Source organism: Seriola lalandi, unplaced genomic scaffold, assembly GCF_002814215.2.
Source record: "Seriola lalandi dorsalis isolate HSWRI2012SDOR001 ecotype SW California unplaced genomic scaffold, Sedor1 jcf7180002054955, whole genome shotgun sequence".
NCBI lineage: Eukaryota > Metazoa > Chordata > Actinopteri > Carangiformes > Carangidae > Seriola > Seriola lalandi.
In genome coordinates this window covers 42,905-49,124 of record NW_019525506.1, presented here as the reverse complement: position 1 = coordinate 49,124, position 6,220 = coordinate 42,905, and the positions used below count along the sequence as shown (strand labels likewise).

General features: G+C 37.3%; 1 protein-coding gene and 2 long non-coding RNA genes across 4 annotated transcripts in view; 1 reads left to right on the top strand and 2 right to left on the bottom strand.

Annotated features, from left to right (window-relative positions):
* The window catches only part of LOC147817456 (uncharacterized), a 32,430-nt gene that overhangs the window by 6,824 nt on the left and 19,386 nt on the right, over positions 1 to 6,220 (top strand). The window lies entirely within an intron of this gene.
* Positions 1 to 6,220, bottom strand: part of LOC111645715 (uncharacterized) — a 69,432-nt gene that overhangs the window by 44,687 nt on the left and 18,525 nt on the right. The gene's annotated exons all lie outside the window — the stretch shown is intronic.
* Positions 25 to 5,305, bottom strand: LOC147817457 (uncharacterized). Its single transcript, XR_015436351.1, has 6 exons — positions 4,466 to 5,305; positions 2,589 to 2,690; positions 1,724 to 1,772; positions 1,432 to 1,536; positions 634 to 684; positions 25 to 241 (listed from the first exon to the last, which is right to left on the bottom strand). It is a non-coding gene; the product is annotated as an uncharacterized LOC147817457 (long non-coding RNA).

Sequence of the window (6,220 nt, the reverse complement as noted above, 5' to 3'; positions counted from 1 at the left end):
ATTTGTTTTGGTCTGAGATGCTGCTGGTCTAGAGCAACATCTAGTGACAGTGAATATCACATATATTAATATACATGATATTCACTCCCACTAGAAAATATTTATAATATTAATAATATACAATATTGTAAATTTAGATCATATTAAACATTAGAAAGTTCTGACTCAGGTCAGTTAAACTCACTGTTAGGCCGTGAAGCTCCATCATTGCTGTCACTCCTGACGAAGGTAAGGCTGCGCTCTGTGGGTTGTGGACACAAAAGCATTTAATCCAAACTTGTTAATAATGCTGATCATTTGAATATTAGTAACCTTTATTTATTGTTTCACACAAAACAATTCAAACTGAATATTTTAAACAAATTTTTAGTTTAGATTTATTCCTGAAAAAAAGTTTCAAATTCGATTCATAAGAGAGAAAATCCCAGTTTCTTTAATTTGGATTTGGAGCAATAACCTCCTGTCTTCCATCTTTAAATGAAATAAAATGTAAATTTATGAAACATTATGCAATACATATTTCAGTAAATTAACTGGTGCTTTAATTAGTTGATCAAATGCTTCAGTTAAAACACTGTAAATTCAGATCTTATTAAACAGCAGAAAATTCTGACTCAGTTCAGTTAAACTCACCTTCAGATAGCTCCATTTTAAAGCTCTCGGGCTCCACTCCATAACCTTCCACTGTAAAGTAAAAAAATATCCAAATTTATTCATTAACATCGAAGATGAAAAGGCACAAATTATTTTAATTAAATATGACGGCCCACACAACACTGTCAAAGTGAGATGGCAGAAGAGAGTATGAAGCGTTCAGGTCAAAGCATAAAGTGTTTAAAGTTTTTACCGTCCTCTCTTTGTGCCTCTGTTTTTCTTCTTCTTTTTTAAGTTGTATTTTTGGATGTTTTCACCTTTATTCAGATCGTACAACCTCTCTGTTTGTCAGTAGTGACGGCTACAGTAGCATTAGCTAAATTACTGTTACCTATATGATGAATTTGTTCAGCAAATGTTGCTATCGCTAGTTAGCTTACTGCCAGCTTTGCTGTGCAGCATATAGCAGCAATGCTAGCATGGGCTAATGGTTGTAGCTGAACTGTTTTTATTGGCTCTTGTGTTCACAGAGGAACTTTATTCAGTTGTGCTTCCTGTTGTGTGTTTAGTGGAAACTTTCACTGGGCTCTGTGACACTTTGCTGAGAACAAGAAGGGAGGGGGAGGTGTGGCCGACAAGGACTTTGTTTTGGTCTGAGATGCAGCTGGACTAGAGCGACATCTAGTGGCTGTGAATATCATGTATTATTAATATACATGATATTCGCAGCCACTAGAGAATATTTAAAAAATATTAAAATATTAATAATATGAAATATTGTAAATTCAGATCTTATGAAACAGCAGAAAAGTTCTGACTCAGTTCAGTTAAACTCACTGTTAGTTCGCAGACGTTCTAGACTTCTCGTGGTCAGTTCGCGCTCACTTGTAACTTGCAGGACTCCAATGATTCTCCAGTTGAGCCCTGTGAGATCAGCTCTCACTGTAAAGGACAGAAATATACAGATATATTCAGTCATTACCGCTGAAGATAATGGAATACAAATGTATTTATTTCTGAATCTATTCATTGGTGCTTTAATTAGTCAATCAAATGCTTCAGTTAAAACACTGTAAATTTAGATCTTAATAAACAGCAGAAAATTCTGACTCAGTTCAGTTAAACTCACTGTCAGGCCGTGAAGCTCCATCAGTGCTGATGCTGGTAACGCTTGCACTCTGTGGGTTGTGGACACAAAAGCATTTAATCCAAACTTGTTAATAATGCTGATCATTTGAATATTAGTAACCTTTATTTATTATTTCATGCAAAAAAAAATTCAACCTGAACAGTTTAAACACATTTTTAGTTTAGATTTAATCCTGAAGAAAAGATTCAAATTAGATTCATGAGAGAGAAAATCACAGTTTCTTTAATTTGGACTTGGAGCAATAACCTCCTGTCTTCCATCTTTAAATGAAATGAAACGTAAATTTATGAAACATTATGCAATACATATTTCAGTAAATGAATTGGTGTTTTAATTAGTCGATCAAATGCTTCAGTTAAAACACAGTAAATTCAGAACAGCAGAAAGTTCTGACTCAGTTCAGTTAATCTCATTTTCAGGTCGCAGATATTTAGAACTTCTGCGTTTCAACCCTGTAAAGAACAGAAATATTCATTTTCATGAATTCTTTCAGTCATTACTATTGGAGATGATTGGACATATGTGTATTTAATTCAAAATTGTAAATGATGCGGATCATTAGAATATTAAAAATACCTTTATTATTTCATGCAAATATTTCATAATTATTCTGAACACAGTTTAAACACAGTTTAGTTTAGATTTAATCATAAAGAATTAATCTAAATTAGATTATTAGTGAGTAAATCACAGTTTCTTTAACTTGGACTTGGAGCTCTCAACCCTCTGTTTTCATCATGCTTTACATATTTTAGTCAAGATAATGTCCCGGGGCCATTTCCAAGATGGCTGCTGAATGGTGAGACTTGCCAAAAAGGTTTTGGATATTGCTCCTTGAACTCACCGATATCCATTTTTGGGAACCACAGGTTACTCAGCATTTCCATTTTCAGCTGGTTTTTCAAATCTTTGTAATGATCCTCACTGCTTTGTTCCTTGTTTTAATCTGTAAAACACCAGAGTTACTTCATGCTCATAAAATTAACACAGAGCTGTTTATTCCAACAACAATAATGGGCCAAGATGAATCAAAATGTCTCTCAAACCATTTTAATCAAGATGAAATATTGTAAATATCACTTCATAAAGTTATTATTTTCAGCACATGCTCATCAACATGACATTCACTTAAAGATGGGTCAAACATGTAGTAGCATAACTATTTCTAGAACTCTAACATGCTGTCTGAACAGTGTCATTTTTAAAACGAGTTTAAAATGTTTTTAAATGTACAATTTGAATCAAACGTGACCATTAGAACAAGATCTGAATATTAAAAGCTTCAGGATTTCTGTGTCTGATAAACATCATGACGTTTGATGATGGAAGAAAACTGGGTTTAATATATTTGTTTCACTCAGTTTTGTTTTTTCAGCAACTTTAAACTCAGTTTGTTTCAAAAGGTATCAGCTGAAAATCTTGTTCAACTTGATCTAAAGCATTTGTTTGACTTGTGATGTCATCACAGCATCGCCTCATATGTGGTCAGTAATGAACTACATTTAGTCTGTTACTTCAGTTTTACTGATTAAATGTACTTGTTGGAGTTTTTGCAGCACATACTTTTACTGCAGTAGAAAACTATAACTTGGATACTTTAATTACATGCACATTATTGTAAGAGGCTACTGATCCCAGGTCTGCTGGTGCTGTGTTATCCTGCCACAGCCACGTCTCCTCATGACTCAGGTCCTAGCAGCTAGCCTCCAGCCTGTCTCAGGGTTGGTTAGCACTGATCCTCCTAGCCACAACCTGCTAGTCAGTGAGCTGAACTCCTTCCCACATCAAAGAGTTAGACTCAGGTTTGTTTACTGCTGTTTACAGCTAGCATCAGACCTGCTAGCTGAGGCTGGTCTGACTAAATCAGCATGAATACAGTTTAACAACAACAGTGATCAGAAGAGGGTCAGAGGTGCTGGGAAGCTGCTACACAGCTCATAAGACACTATTAAAATATTGATCTGATCTGAATGATGTGCAGGAAAATGATGGTTTAGTGGACACTTGTTTAAACTGCTGAGCTTGAATATTGCCATACAACACACAGTGATAATAATCCTCTTTAGTCCTCCTAGATTCAGGATTAAGATTTTTCTCACAGCTCAGCAGGAAAATTTTCTGTCTAATATCAAAAGGAAAAACTGAAAAAAGTGAAGAAGTTGTAAAACACAAAGAGGAAGTACAGACCAAAAGACAAGCTTAGCACTTAGTCATATTTTTGAGAGATAGTAATGTGGGTTGTAGTTTATGTTGGATGGTTTTTGACTCCATGTTTATTTGCGTTTTCATTAACCTAAAGAAAATGAGCCGCTCAGAGATGAGCCTCTGTTACCAAATCAAAACAAAAGATGGCAGCCAATTGGCTCCTGAACAAGGAAACAAAGGCACAACTTAGCAAATAAAACAACAAAAACAAACCAAAAACTCATGTCATCCAGAATAGTCTTTGAAAATATTAAATATACAAAAGGACAGGTTAATAATCTTTTACAAAAAGACTATGCTTTCCTCTGTGAGTCCAATACAGTGTGTGAAGCAATCTATCACATTAAAGGGACAAACTGAAATCATCAAAAATCATCTGAACAACACACAGCCACGGATGATTGATTTACCAATTTCCAACTAATAATGTGAATCTGTGGCCTTCTGCAGTTACATTATTAACTCTATTAACACTTACGCTGCGTCTTTTTATCTGTTTTTGTTGAGTTTACTCACCAGATTAAAAACTCCGTCACAAGCGATGAAGTTCAAAAGTGAAGGCAAAAGTTAAAACCAGTTGAAGTTATGTTTCAAAACCAGTTTAACAAGTCATGTTGGCTCGCACTCTTCTCTCCGTCCTTGGCTTTCTTACAAGCTCTGACATGAGTCTCCACCTCTTTTACTTTAGACTGATATAAAGTCAGATGTAATCTCATTTCAGCTAAATGTAAACTAATAGTTGCTCTTCAGGCCGTCCTACAAGAACAGTCATGCCACTACTTAAGGTTCCTTATCTGTTTGTTTGTTATTTAACAGTTTTTAATTAAATAATAAAATACGGCAAATGAAAGAGATTTGACTGTTGCCTGATCAAACCACTGCAGTGACGAGAACGCTCAGTGCAATGCCACTTTATCAATATCAGTTAATTATATGACTAATGAGTCAGTACTGAGGATACTAAGAGCAAACACCTCACAAGTCAAACGTATGAAGTTACTGCATTAATTGCATCACATACAACAATAACACTGTACGATGGTTACACAGTGTGAACAGCAAATATGTGTCAGTTATACTAAAACTAAGTGTTAATGTTCTTCAACTGCTGCAACACTAGAGGTTTTAAGGCGTGTATCAGTGGCTGGTTTCCGTGGTGACCAGCACTTTGACAAATCGTGATGTGACCTCCTGAACAGTGGGAAATAGTGTCAGACATGTCGAGTCATGTCAAAGGCCGTTCCTCAGCTTGTGAAGCAGACGGGTTCATCAGTGTCGGTGAGATCTGTCCTCAGGTGTGGTAGAGACGCCTGGTCGTCACCACAGAGCTGTTGTACCTGCAGGAAAACACAGGGTGAAACCCTTTGATGTCATCACCTCCACAGCGAGTCATCGAACTGTAGCTGAAGGCGAACGAAGCTGATTGTTCCCGACACGACCTGAATGCAGCATCAGTCTGTCAGGTGTTTTTACCTGGAGAAGTGGGAGGAGTGATGAGCTGTCAGTCCTGTCTGGATAAGAGGATGAGAGGAGGAGGAGGAAGAGGAAGAGGAGGAGGAGGAGGAGGAGGAGCAGTGGTTGGCGTCCTGACTGTGGCAGAGACGCTCCCGTCCACAGAAACACAAAGACTCCTCAAGAGGAACAACAGGAATCCCTGCCAGAGCTGCGTTCTGACACACACACACACACACACACACACACACACACACACACACACACACACACACACACACACACACAGACACAGAGACAACATTACATTACCCATCGGTTCTTAACCTCAGGGTCGTGACCCCCTGGGGGGTTCAGAGGTCATGGGAAGGTGCTAAAATCTTACTCCATTGATAAAAACACATGTTACTTCACCAGTGTTGTTGCTGGAAAACAGCAACGTCTGCTCGGTATTTTGACTTCATTTAATCAGGAAGTCACATTGAGATCAACGTCTCATTTATAAACAAATAAATAAAATAAATGACAAAAAGAAATATTCATAGAAGAAATACAGATTTCCAGTGATTTAAATCCATATTCAGATACAGAATGTATTCACACAAACAGGTGGTGCGTTTGTTTCCTTCTCTGGTGTCTACCTTCATCAGGAGCCGCTGGTTCTTCATGTCCTGTTTCCATGGCATCACATACAGTCTGGGGATCATGGGATGTCGGGCTGAGAACGTCGGGATGTGGGAGCAGGATCGCCTCGGAGGGAATATGAGAAGACGGTTGGTTTCACTTTTACTGTGGAACAAGGTTTGAGTCCAAATCTGA